This window comes from Hyperolius riggenbachi, chromosome 1 (assembly GCF_040937935.1).
Source record: "Hyperolius riggenbachi isolate aHypRig1 chromosome 1, aHypRig1.pri, whole genome shotgun sequence".
Taxonomy (NCBI): Eukaryota; Metazoa; Chordata; class Amphibia; order Anura; family Hyperoliidae; genus Hyperolius; species Hyperolius riggenbachi.
The window spans coordinates 249098676-249113343 of NC_090646.1; the positions used below are offsets into that span (position 1 = coordinate 249098676).

The 14668-nt window shown below is 40.0% G+C and overlaps 1 long non-coding RNA gene across 2 annotated transcripts in view; it reads left to right on the plus strand.

Annotated features, from left to right (window-relative positions):
• LOC137547395 (uncharacterized) overlaps nucleotides 1-14668 on the plus strand; it is a 97702-nt gene that overhangs the window by 62016 nt on the left and 21018 nt on the right. For both annotated transcript variants that reach the window (XR_011026582.1, XR_011026581.1), the window contains one exon: nucleotides 9017-9081. This is a non-coding gene — a long non-coding RNA (uncharacterized lncRNA). The remainder of the gene's footprint in view (nucleotides 1-9016; nucleotides 9082-14668) is intronic.

Sequence of the window (14668 nt, forward strand, 5' to 3'; positions counted from 1 at the left end):
GTAACAGCCAGCATAGCCAAGCTTCTGGCCTGCGAAATGCTGCCATAGCGAGTGGTGGAGACAAACAGCTTCAAGGGCATGATGTCAGTGGCCATCCCACGTTACGTGGTTCCCAGCCGCTACCACTTTGCGCGCTCTGCAGTGCCTGAGTTGCATGAGCACGTGGTCAGCAAAATAACCCGAAGCTTGAAGAATGCCGTTGCCTGCAAGGTTCACCTCACCACTGACACCTGGACGAGTGCGTTCGGACAGGGTCGATACATCTCCCTTACCGCGCACTGGGTGAACCTTGTGGAGCCTGGCAGCGATTCCTCACCTGCTACGGCACGGGTGTTGTCCACGCCACAAACAGCTGCACCGCCGTCCCTCCCACTGGATAACAACAGCAGCACCTACCTCTCTGACTCCTTCTCCTCCAACGCATCTCAAAGCTGTACCTCATCCGGAAACGCTAACCCAGCAGCAGTAGGATCGTGGAAGCAGTGCAGCACAGCTGTTGGCATGCGTCAGCAAGCGTCGCTGAAGCTAATCTGCCTTGGGGATAAGCAGCACACAGGGGAGGAAATTTGGAGGGGAATAAAGGAACAGACGGATTTGTGGCTGGCACCGCTGGACCTGAAACCGGGCATGGTTGTGTGTGATAATGGGAGTAATCTCATTCGCGCTTTAAGGTTGGCTAAGCTGACACACATCCCTTGCCTGGCGCACGTGATGAACCTAGTAGTTCAGCGGTTCCTGAGGACATACCCAGGCGTGGCCGATCTTCTGTTGAAGGTGCGTCGAGTGGCCAAACATTGTAGAAATTCCAGTACTGCTTCGGGGGCACTCGCCAAGATGCAGGAGCGCTTCAATCTCCCCCACCATCGCTTGCTGTGTGATGTCCCTACGCGCTGGAATTCTACGCTGCACATGCTAGCCCGCTTTTGCGAGCAGAAGAGTGCAGTGGTCCAGTACATGACGGCGCAGTACCGAGGCGCATCCGGCCAGCTGCCAAGCTTCTGTGGATCCGATTGGGCCAACATGTTGGACCTCTGCCAAGTCCTCCAAAATTTTGAGCAATCCACGTTGCTTGTGAGCAGTGACAACTCTTCAGTCAGCATTACCATACCACTGCTGTGTTTACTGAAGAGGTCGATGTTAAAAATCAAGGAAACAGCTGTCATGATGCAACTGGGGGAATCTGAAGGAGAAAACGATCAGCATGATGGTACCAACATCAGGCCATCCGCCTCAGGGAACGCTGGCCCCAGCAGCTATGACGAAGAAGAGGAGGAGGAACAGCTGGAGTTGGAGCAGGAATTTCATGCCACCACTGACGAGGGCCAGAGCGGTGCACGTTGGACTTCCACAATTCAACGCGAATGGTCAGCAGAAGCAGACCAGGAGGAAGGTGACGACTATGATGCATCACAACAACTATCACAACGCTCACAAGAGGATGATGAGGATTCTGGTAGGACTCTGGCACACATGGCTCAATTCATGCTAGACTGCATTGAACGTGACCCACGCATTGTGCGCATTCTGGACAACACCAATTACTGGGTTTATACCCTTCTGGATCCACGGTACAAACACAATGTTCCAAAACTGCTTGAAGAAAGAGTCAGACAGGTCAAAATGGAAGAATACCAGCAGGCCCTTGTGGAGACTTTAGAGAGGAGATTGACATCCTCCCCCTCCTTTAGCCAGTTGTACGCAGACAGACTGACTTCCGCAAACCCAGGACGACCAGGAGGGCAGCAAACAACGCAAGCCGCAGCTAGTACCCAAAAGGGAATGGTATCGGCAGTGTCCTTGGAGTGGGAAAATTTTCTGACACCCATGCAGCAGCAGCCCACTGAACAGCAAGCGTGCAGATCCACCTCCAACACCGATCGCCTGGAGAAGATGGTCAAGGACTACATGTCAGATGACGTAGCTGTGTCGAACAATCCATCTGCACCCTTCAACTATTGGGTATCGAAGCTAGACACCTGGCACGAACTGGCAATGTACGCAATAGAGGTGCTGGCTTGCCCGGCAGCCAGCGTTATGTCGGAATGCTGTTTCAGTGCTGTCGGAGGCATCGTCACAGATCGGCGTATCCGCCTCTCTACAGAAAATGCAGACCGTCTGACTCAAATTAAAATGAATCAATCCTGGATTGGAAATGACTACGCAACACTCCAGGACCCCAACCAAGTAACATGACCAATGAACATCTGGGATGGTGTAGCGTTTCCGGTCCCTGTTTATTGAACCTCTCATCTGTATTACATTTATGACTGCATGGCGGCAAAAAGCATTGCTGCTATATCCGCACGCTTTTTGTCCTCATGCAAGGCCTGGGTTGTTGTGTCTCAAAAACCGTGGCCTTCTCCTCCTGCGCCTGCTCCTGTTCCATCACGTCTGCTGCTGCTGGGTTAGCATTGCCGCGTGGTCCCTGTTTATTGAACCACTTATCTTTATTACATTTATGACTGCATGGCGGTACAAAGCATGCTATCCGCACGCTTCTTGCCCTCATGCAAGGCCTGGGTTGTTGTGTCTCACAAAGCGTGGCCTTCTCCTCCTGCGCCTCCTCCTGTTCCATCACGTCTGCTGCTGCTGGGTTAGCGTTGCCGCGTGGTCCCTGTTTATTGAACCACTTATCTTTATTACATTTATGACTGCATGGCGGTAAAAAGCATGCTATCCGCACGCTTTTTGTCCTCATGCAAGGCCTGGGTTGTTGTGTCTCACAAAGCGTGGCCTTCTCCTCCTGCGCCTCCTCCTGTTCCATCACGTGTGCTGCTGCTGCTGCTGCTGGGTTAGCGTTGCCGGTCCCTGTTTATGGAACCTCTTATCTTTATTACATTTATGACTGCATGGCGGTACAAAGCATGCTATCCGCACGCTTCTTGTCCTCATGCAAGGCCGGGGTTGTTGTGTCTCACAAAGCGTGGCCTTCTCCTCCTGCGCCTCCTCCTGTTCCATCACGTGTGCTGCTGCTGGGTTAGCGTTACCGGTCCCTTTTCCTGGAACCTCTTATATGTATTACATTTATGACTGCATGCCGACAAAAAACATGTTACCTGTGCAAAGAAAACAGACATTTCCCGCATTTAAAAGACAGTTTTCCCTTTGAAACTTTAAAATCGATTTTCTCAAAAACTATAAGCTCTTTTTGCTAATTTTTTTCCTCTTGTACCCACTCCCAAGGTGCACATACCCTGTAAATTTGGGGTATGTAGCATGTAAGGAGGCTTTACAAAGCACAAAAGTTCGGGTCCTCATTGACTTCCATTATGTTCGGAGTTCGGGTCGAACACCCGAACATCGCGGCCATGTTCGGCCTGTTCGGCCCGAACCCGAACATCTAGATGTTCGCCCAACACTAATGTCAACATAGAGCCTCTTTAACTGGTGATTTCTCACTAGGACTGAGTAAAAATGATGATTTCTGAAAATGTCAAATTTCTTTTTTAAGCAAGAATGAAATAACTCAGTAAGAGGAAAATATGCGAAAGAGATTTCCTAGATCTCTAATTAATCCTTAACAAAGGATTAATTAGGCATAATTTATTGATTACTTTTTACTATACTCTTAGCCATAGTTGCCCACCTCAGAGCTTACAACAATTGTGATCCAAGACAAAACAGGCCAACATTTGATAATATGTTCTAATAAAATGTGTGAATACACAATTCTTGAACTTTGTAACGGTACCTTAGCAGCAGTATAACTGAAGTTACACCTTATTAGGCATCATATTTAGACTGATCTGTCAAACAAGCCATTGTCTTAAGCTGGCCACTAACGGTCCAATTTCTAGTGAAAAATCGTTCGAGCGATCAGAAATTCTGATCGGATTGGTTGTAAATAATCTCCATTGGTGGACACAATCGATTATGAATGAGTGAAAAAAATGTCGCCCGAATGAATTTTCGTCGAACGAAAATTTGGATTTTTTGGGTGGTCGTGATAGATAGGAAGCAAAGATTGGTTAGTTGATGGTGTAGTGAACGATTTTTCGTCCGATCAGAATTTCTGATCGCTCGAACGATTTTTCGCTAGAAATTGGACAGTTAGTGGCCACCTTTAGACAGTGGCTTGTTTGACAGATCTGTCTAAATATGATGCCTAATAAGGTGTAACTTCAGTTATACTGCAGCTAAGGTACCGTTACAAAGTTCAAGAATTGTGTATTCACACATTTTATTAGAACATATTATCAAATGTTGGCCTGTTTTATATTGGTCACTCTTGCTACACACAAAAAAGATTTAATCCATTAGGTACAGGACATACATTTGATAGGTAAAACATATGATGGAAATTGCTTGCACTGATTGCTAAGTGTGATAATTATATTGGAAAATGTAATATTAAGTTATTTTTCTACTGATTGTAACATAGAAATCCATTCATAACTTACTAAAATGACTGACAACAAACTTCTCTAAGCATATCTCCAGAAGGAATAGGAATAAAATCATATTTTCCCTGATGGTCAGTAAAAAAATATATTTTGTTGTTTAAGAAGATTTAAAAATGTAATGAAATGTGTATAATTTATATATTTTTTCTTCCACAATACATAAGAAAATTCATTCAATGTTTTTCTCCTCTATTCTCCACTCTGTGTGCCTGAAAGTGCTAAAAAGTACTCTATGGCCACAATTCACTAAGTTTTATCAAACACTTTATCAAATGTTTGATAATTTACCTCATGGGTAAAATCTAATTTTGAATTCACTCACTAAGGTGTTATAGATTTATTGAACATTTTATCGATAACACATTTGATAAATCTATAACACCTTACTGAATTCAAAATTAGATTTTACTTATGAGGTAAATTAACAAACCTTCGATAAAGTGTTCGATAAAGCTTAGTCAATTGAGGTCATTGTGTTAAGTGTCAAGTGACATTCCTTTAATGTAAGAAAAAGAATGACAAAAAAAAGAAAAACTAGTGACATTCTTTTTACCACAACCACTAAGACAACAGCTTTTAGGTTTCCTTTAGTCCCCTGCAAAATCCAAATTGAGTTATCTGTAAAACTCTGCCATAGAGTCATAGCAATCTAAGAGATGCACTGATGAATGCCAACTGCCGCCTGAAACAGCTAACTGCACATTGAATTGGTATGGCTCTGTAACGTTATTAGGCTATAAACACCATGTATATAACCATAGCCCTGCATGTTTGACCTTTCAGGGACATAAAGAATGATTTATATACTAACCTACTAAGCAGAAGTAATACATCATGGATACTTCTTCTTGTTCATGTAAAGCTGAATAATGGCAAATACTGTACCTTGTGTTTTAAGAAGGCACATTTTTTTCAACATCTTTCAGATTTGTGTAATCTATAACAAAATCTTAGTGGTTCTTGTTCACCAGATAATGAATACTTTTAGCCATAGACCTTGAACAAGCATGCAGATAAAATTATTTTGACATAACTCTGACAATATTAGCTGCATGTTTGTTTTAGGTGTGTATTTCAGACACTTCTGCATTCAACGAGATTAGCAGGACTGTAAGGCAACTAGTATTGTTAACCACTTTGTCCTCCTTGACGTAGTTCTACGTCAAGGAGGACATGTGTGCTCCCGCGGCCGATCGCGCACATGCACGCGTGTTCCCGGCCACGGATTTGTTAGCTCAGGAATCAATGAATCGGGCCATGGTGCCCGATCACTGATTCCTCTCCCACGCAGAAAAAGCGACAGCTTCTCTCGGAAGCTTCGCTTTTTCTGTCTCCTATGTCCCTCTAAGCGTACATTGTACGCTTAGAGTGATGTTATGTAAACAAACTCAAGGTTGCCATCTTGTGGCCAAAAAGTAAAACTACATCTAAAAGTTAAAAAAAATTAAAATACACATATATTTACCCAAATCAAATACTATTTACATCCCACCCTCCCAAAAATACCAACATAAAATGTTTAATAATAAAAAAAAATTACAATAAAATAACACATAAATATTTACCTAAGGGTCTAAACTTTTTAAATGTCTATGTAAAGATGAAATATTTCTTTTTTTTTTTTTTTTTTTACAAGCTTGTAAATAGTGATGGATGCAAAATGGAAAAAAAAAGCTCTGATATTTCCAAATAAAATATTGTCGCCATACATTGTGATAGGGACATAATTTAAATGGTGAAATAACCGGGACAAATGGGCAAATACAATACGTGGGTTTTAATTATGGAGGCATGTATTATTCTAAAACTATAATGTCTGAAAACTGAGAAATAATGCATTTTTTTCCGTTTTTTTTTCTTATTCTTACTGTTAAAATGCATTTTTAGTAAGGTAGCTCTTAGCAAAATGTACCACCCAAAGAAAGCCTAATTGGTGGTGGAAAAAACAAGATATAGATCAGTTCATTGTGATAAATAGTGATAAAGTTATAGGCTAATGAATGGGAGGTGAACATTGCTCGGATGCATAAAGTGAAAACGACCAAGGGCTAAAGGGTTAAAAAGGAAATACATATGACTAGCCACCATATACCTCTTGCTTCAGGTTCCAATTGAGTCTATATGGGTTGACTTTTTCTATACGGGGTAATTCTTTACAGAATGCATGCCCCTATCCATACTGTGCCAATAATGTCATTCAGGACTTACAGAAATCATTTATCTTTTGGCTTCTATCACAGTAAACAGCATCTCTGAGGAAAAAAGGATGTGATTTCAGTCACACCTTGCAACCTTATGTCATGTATTGCTTATATTCTGTACCCTGTACTAGGTCAATATACAGCTGTACAGTTTCTATTCATTTTACTGCCAATGGAAATTTAATATGAACCTAAGTTTTATACACTGTGAAATGATACAATTTATAGGGACACTTTAAGGTTTTTTGAGTTCTACCTCTAACTGAAAACAATTTGATCTTTACAGAGAGAGAAGACAAGGGAATGCTTCTGCATGTTATCTCCCATCCATGACTGAAGCAGTATGTCAATTGGATATTGGATATTTTTAAGAGTCAAATACTAACACTTTTGAATCTGGTTACATATTCAAAGAGGAAATGCAATGAATTACCTACTGAGGTTTTACGTTTGAATCATGACAAATACATTCTACTAGCTGAGACTAGATTTTTTTTGTGAATCTTTTATGAGGTATTTTTAAGACTACAAAATAATGCATTTTTTCAGTTTTTTTCTTATTCTTACTGTTAAAATGCATTTACAGTAAGGTAGCTCTTAGCAAAATGTACCACTCAAAGAAAGCCTAATTGGTGGTGGAAAAAGCTGTATCAGAACCACAACCCACCAAAGAAAAATCGCTAAACTAAACAAAATGCAATTATGGTTCATCTACAAAAAAGAAGAACAAATCTGGGAAATTGCCTTGTAATTATGGTAACCCTTTACTATGGACACTATGTCCATACAAAACAGTGAAATTGACACAGATTGTAGATAGAAGAGATCTTACTTTTGCTTCATTGAAGCTTAACTACATTTACAAAGAATAGTTACACAAAATGCCACCCTGCCTCAGCCTCATAAATGCCCTCCTACCAAGGTCAATGGTATAATGTAGTTCTTCTATATGTGTACTAGAAAGAGTAAAGATTGAAACCAACCAAGTTTACTTTGTATGTATTGTATGTATGTATGTATGTATGTATGTATGTATGTATTGTATGCTTTGTATATATGTATGTATGTATGTATGTATGTATGCATGTATGTATTGTATGCTTTGTATGTATGTATGTATGTATTGTATGCTTTGTATGTATGTATGTATGTATGTATGTATCTATTGTATGCTAAATTAAAGAAGATGTTTACTGAATACAGCTTTATAAATACAATTGCCTATTTTAACAATATTATTATATAAACAGTGTTTGCCCATTTTAAAACCTTTCCTTTCTCTGAAGTACATTCTTAAATTTATCACAGGTGGTAACATCTTTACTGCTGGTAGGTGCATCACTGCGGAATGTTTGTTTATTGTGTTCTGAAGTTAGTAGAAACAACACCTGCTCTTCCAGAATGCATAATTAAGCTAAAAATCATTGGGGAGGGTGGGCTGAGGTTACTTAACAATATACAGATATAGATAGATTTAGGAAATGTTTGTGATGCCGAAATTAGAACAAAATAATTAACAGAAAAGTGGGTATCCTGAATAATTAACTACATTCTACTATATTCTACTATATGTCACTATAGTGCATCTTTAACATGCCTGTGGTTATGCTACACTTTAAAGAACCAGGTATTATTGATTGATTGATTGATTGATTGATTGATTGATTGATTGATTGATTTAACCAGGAAAAACACAAATTCTCAACTCCATGTGCAGAATGCTTCTATTTAGCCTACAGACACTAATTCTTGTATTGCTCTTAGAGACTTCAGTAAAGACACAGATGCTGTAATACCACCCGCTGCATTATTTTTGAAAGCATCCTCACTTCACAGAATTTTTGCATGCAGACAAGAGCTTAAAGAGATCAGAGATAAAGACATGTTGAATACTGCCTCCCATTTGTAGGGGCTGAATACAGTAAGCTGCACAGTCATAACATATATTCATATCTTAATTATTAGCTTAAATAGCCTTGACAAAACACATTATAGATTACATTTATCAAGTCATACCACTAACATTCTTTTAGCTGGGCTCACAATCTACACTCTTGGACAAATTTATAGGAGGATTTAAGTAAGTAAAATCACCACAGTCAGAAAGCCTAGCAGAAACCCGAGGTAAACACCTGGAGAACATAGAGACTATAAGCAGATAGTATCCTATCTAATATTTCAAATCGGGACTCCTGCCTCTTAAACTTAAAGGAAAAATGACAACTGTAAACTAACTAATTAACTATAATGTTCTGTTTACCACATGTATCCCAACTACATTTCCAATCATAGTAATATTTCAAATATTATTTTCTAAAAGTAACACCTATTTATATCATTAGTTTACTTTAGCATAGCAGTCAGTGCCTACTGTTTATGTGCTAAAAATAATTTTTATTTTTACTTTTACAGTTATAAAGCAAAGAAAAAAATGGAAATTGCAAGTTAGAAGTTACATAAGGATAAGTATAATGAATGTATGCATTGGTTATTTTTTTCAGAGTATTTTGCTTGCCCTGCTTTATGACAATTGCCATACAGCTTAATAAGCATATGCTAAGATGACTATTTCACATTATGTCTAAAGAATACATTTGATTACACTGACTCACTTGTCTAAATAAATGCTTGATTGCAATTTGCATAAATAAGTTAAGGTTTTACTTAACGAAAAAAAAAGCTGTACCACTGTGATAAGGCTTATGGACTAAAATACATGTACAACAATGTACTAAGCTACATTTTCTCATTTAGATTTATTGAAGGGTGGATTTTTAAAAGTTAAAAGGGTAATATACAATTTTATTTAAATCAATTTGCAACACTCCATTGCAAGACTTGGACATCTTGTGTCATAATTAGTCCGATTGTGGACAAAGCAGGGATGAGCAGAAACTACGCCAGTGTGAATTTACGCATCGTAGTTCGCATCTACGCATCGTAGTCCGTAGGTGGAGTTGCAAAACATGTTATGAATTTAAGCGTAGCGAAGTACCGCTACACGTAGCTTATGCCCACTATGCGTAGTTAACGTGTGTATGGCGTAGTGAACTACAAATGCGTTACTCGCATCTAATTTTCCACATGCGATTGTATGCTTACAAATTTACGCATTGAAAGGGGGAATGTACACATAGAACAGTTCCCAGTATAAGCATTTAAAGAAGAATTGATGCGTAAAATGTTCTGCATGCGGGCATAAGCATCCGCATACAGTACTCTTCACACTACGCGTAATTGCGTATTTTAACGCGTAGCCTACGAAATGCATACGAAGCGAATATTTTATTTTCGAAGCCGTAGTTTGGCGAAGCATAATCGTAGCAAAGTTGGCTGACTACGACCATCCCTTGGTAAAAGTGGACGCTGGGTTGTAATGATTGGCCAATCTGAATTGGTGTGTGTGCAGAGTGTTTGATGTGAGTGATTCACAGCCGTCTGTGTATACCTACAGCGGTTGCTTGACTTCCAAATGTGTCATTGTTTTTAATTGGGTTCAAGGAATTTTTCATACCTAATTGATGTGCAATAAAGTTGCATTTCATTATTGAAGACCTCTGTTATCTGTTATGCTGGATGATTATGGTTATCACAGAACAGCTCCCCGACTCATTGGTTAACATGACAACTATAATTTGCAAGCGCTCCTTTGTTATTTGAATTTCTGGTCAATTTGCTGTCAGCTAATGATTTCTAAAAGTAACAGCATGCTGAAATTTCACTTCTTTGCAGCCTTTTCAACAGTACTCTATGTACCTGTTAGTAGTAACATTTGAATGAGTTTGTCTTAAACATCCTACCTTTCTACACAGAGCAGACATACTGTAGTTTCTAGTTTTCCACACCTGCACTAATCTATTGGCAGGCAGAAATATGGACATTGCTATACACCATTTTTTTTTGTGTCTGGATCATTGTGTAATGCACACAAAAACAAAAACAGGCTGACATAGCATGTGCCATTACTCGTTTCAGTATACAGAGCCAATTGTGAAGCTTTGAGTTTTTCTCTAAACAAAAGTGGAATTTTTTGTTTTATTTACATTGCAAATTGCCTAAAATCAGATGTGATAAGCTGGGTTATTTAGATATGTTATTTGTTTAATACACAGTCAAAAATAAATATATCGTGCTGATTGTCAAAACACCATCTGAATTGGTAGTCATCAGTTGATCTTGAATAGACAGGTCACAGTTGGTATTCAGTTAAGTCATTGATCATGCAGTCACCATCTGGTCTTCTTGGCTTAACTTTATACAATGAATAGCTCCCAATATCTAAGCCAAGGGAAGAGAAATCATTGCACTACGGTAGTTGATATGCTATAATTAAGGGCTATGTTTATCTAATCTGAATATGAAAAACAAGTTCTACCATGCAATGCTTATCTGTTAAGCACAAAAACAACTTATATTAAAAAAAAAAAGAATTAAAAAACTAAGAACCTGAAAACATTAGCAACATTTTGGTGCATATTTTTATATAAAAGTAAATTTTATATTAAATATTATATTTAAAAATATGTAACAGAGACGTTGATTTACTGCATTAAGGGCGATGAAGAACAGTGAAGAAAATAGTGATCCGACAAACCTGGACAGGGCTTCTTAGAGAGTGTTTGTCAAATGCAAAAGAAAAGTTTGCCTTCTTAAAACATAAGGTATTTGCGATTGCAATTCAGGTAAGCATATGATGTCTCCCAGGATGCATCACTGCTGGATATGCAAATCATCCTTTGTTGTCCTTGTAAGAGGGCTTTTTGATCCTTTGTAACCCATTACACACTCCTAGGAGTTCTGGTTCACCATGACCTTGCTGGGTAATCTGTAACTCTGTCATATGGTTTAGAACACAGAGAAGATTGCTGAAAGGTGAATGGATAGATCTGCAATTGCAATGGCACACACACATACTTACTGAATAAACCTTTACAATATCTGGACAGGTTCTCACTATGGCTGTATGGACATAGAGTACCTTCAGTTTCATAACTATTTATTCACTACAAACCTTTCAGTGACTATATTATGTTCTGATATTACCAGAGTTGCAAACATGTCACTCAATAGCAGATACTGTATAAAAGAATGTCAGTACTTGCTTTTAATCTTCTCTGTTTTTCAGTGTCCCCCACTGTTTTCCAACCTTAGCCAATCAATCCATGCCTATGGTTAGTTTTGAATACAGGCATTTGGTAGCATAGCTTGATTTTAATCAGTGTAGAAGTTCCATGATTAGATGATATCAAATTAATCAGTTTTCTGAAGCCAGATGCTTCTCCACTGCTTTTTCTGCTATTTTAATTGTTCAAGACTTTTTCAAGTTTAGTATGTGCATTAGTCTGTGCTCTTATCTTTTACCGTCAACAGCATGGTGATGCAATATAAGAAGCAGAGGTGACTCCACACGCAGAATATGAAAATTAACTGTTAATTAAGGTGATTTTACTAAATAAACAAACGAGATTTCAGGCTGAAGAAGCCTTACTTCACATTAAAAGGTAACAAGTAAACATTTGTATTTCCACAGTATCCAAATAAAAAAAATGACATAGCTTCAGCTGTACACTTTTTTTATTTAACCTAGGAGATGTTCCACAACTCTTTCTGAGCAATTTCTTCAGATTTATGAGTGAATGGGATGTATCGACAGTAAATCTACTTACCGTATTTTTCGGACTATAAGACGCACTTTTTCTCCCTCAGAAGTGGGGAGAAAAAGTCCCTGCATCTTATAGTCCAAATGCAGGGAATCCCAGTCTTAAAATCACTGACGAACAGCTGACCTGCAGCATGCCGGGATTCCCTGCACTCCTGTGGTCTTGGATCCTCCTCCACGTCACCCTCAATGTTTACCTGCATTTTCTTTGTGTCCTCCTCTTTGCCCCTCGCTGCGCCATTGTTATGTAAATCAGCTGCAGAAGCCGCTCGTACTAAACAGCAGACCGTCCTGTATATTGTGTCCTCTATGCCCCTCGCTGAGTCATTGTTATGTAAATCAGCGGCAGAAGCCACTCGTACTAAACAGCAGACCGGCCTGTGTATTGTGTCCTCTATGCCCCTCGCTGTGCCATTGTTATGTAAATCAGCGGCAGAAGCCGCTCGTACTAAACAGCAGACCATCCTGTGTATTGTGTCCTCTTTGCCCCTCGCTGCGCTGTGTGTTATGTAAATCAGCGGCAGAAGCCGCGCGTATCACTCACCAGACAGTGCGTGCCTGCGGCGAACAGGGACTCCTCTCTTGCTCACTCCTTCTCCCAAGTGCCGGTCACGTGTGTAATGATGCGATCATGAAGTACCGGCACTTGGGGGAACGAGTGAGCGAGAGAGGAGTCCCTGTTCGCCGCAGGCACGCACTGTCTGGTGAGTGATACGAGCGGCTTCTGCCACTGATTTACATAACACACAGCGCAGCGAGGGGCAAAGAGGACACAATACACATGACGGTCTGCTGTTTAGTACGAGCGGCTTCTGCCACTGATTTACATAACAATTTCGCAGTGAGGGGCATAGAGGACACAATACACAGGACGGTCTGCTGTTTAGTACGAGCGGCTTCTGACACTGATTTTACATAACAATGGCGCAGCGAGGGGCAAAGAGGAGAACACAATATGTATACACAGGACTGCTGTGTAATACTGGGGGAAACATGAGGGCACTGTGGGGGAGGAGGAGTGAACTGGGGCAGCATGAGGACACTGGGGAACAAGAGGACATGGGGGCTGCATGAGGTCACTGGGGTGCAGGAGAAGGAAACGGGGGGGGCAGCATGAGGACACTGGTGAACAAGAATAGGACACTGGGGGACAGCATGAGGACACTGGGGGGCAGGAGAATGAAAATGGGGGGCAGCATGAGGACACTGGGGAACAAGAGGACAATGGGAGGCAGGAAAAGGAAACTGGGGGGCAGCATGAGGACACTGAGGAACAAGAAAAGTACACTGGAGGAAGCATTAGGACACTGGGGAACAAAAGGACACTGGGGGCAGGAGAAGGAAACTAGGGGGCAGGAGAAGAAAACTGGGGGGCAGCATGAGGAAACTGGAATAACAGGAGAAGGACACTGGGGGACAGGAGGAGGACATTGGGGGCCAAGCGGAAAAAACACGGGGGTGACAGGAACAGGACAGTAATTGGGAAGACATCTACAAGATGCTCCTGGACCATGGATGCACCAGGTTTAGTATATTTTTTTTCCTGGTTATTCACCCTCTAAACCCAGGTGCATCTTATAGTCCGGAGCGTCTTATAGTCCGAAAAATACGGTACTTCAAGCAAAAAGCCTAGCTAGCTGACACTCATTGTGAAGATATTTGCTTTACAACATTGAGGTGACATCCACTGACTAGACCACAAGAAAATGTCACTTTGAAGCTGCCTTATGTATCTTTGACTATAGGATGGCCTGTAAAAAGGGTAACTTAAACAATGGGTTTGTGGATAACAAAACTATGAGGTGGCATATTTTCATTTTGCATGGAGATATGCTTTTGAACTTAAATACTGCACATGCTATCGCTACAGTACATCACACTACAGTGCTCATAGCTAGAGAAATATTTTTTTTACTTCCCGCTGGGCATATCTGCATACAAAAAAAACATTAGTTTGTGAGATATTATAACATATCCTATTACATACACCTATTTATAAAAGCAATTCTTTAAGAGATCTAACTTTATTTTATTTTTTTTACCTGCTAATCTCTAATATAAAAAAAAGCTATCAGTTGTATTTATCTAGAAAGTACGTTCTATCTGGTGAAAAAGGGTATACATTGTATTTTAACTACAGGCATAAGTGTAGTAGCAATAGATAGAGTAGAACGCAAGTGAACACATTGGCCTCGATTCATCAAGACTTATTGAATCAATTACCAACAGCTAGGTAAAATACCAAACTCGATAAGTTGATTTCAGGATTCATCAAAGTTATCTACAGCTGTTAGCGAGCATTAGGTAATCATTCGGTAATGATGCAATAAAACAGAAGAAAGTGCAATTCATGAAAATGAAAGTGTCCGTTGTTTAGTGTTAAATTTAGGATTAGTTATCTCCTT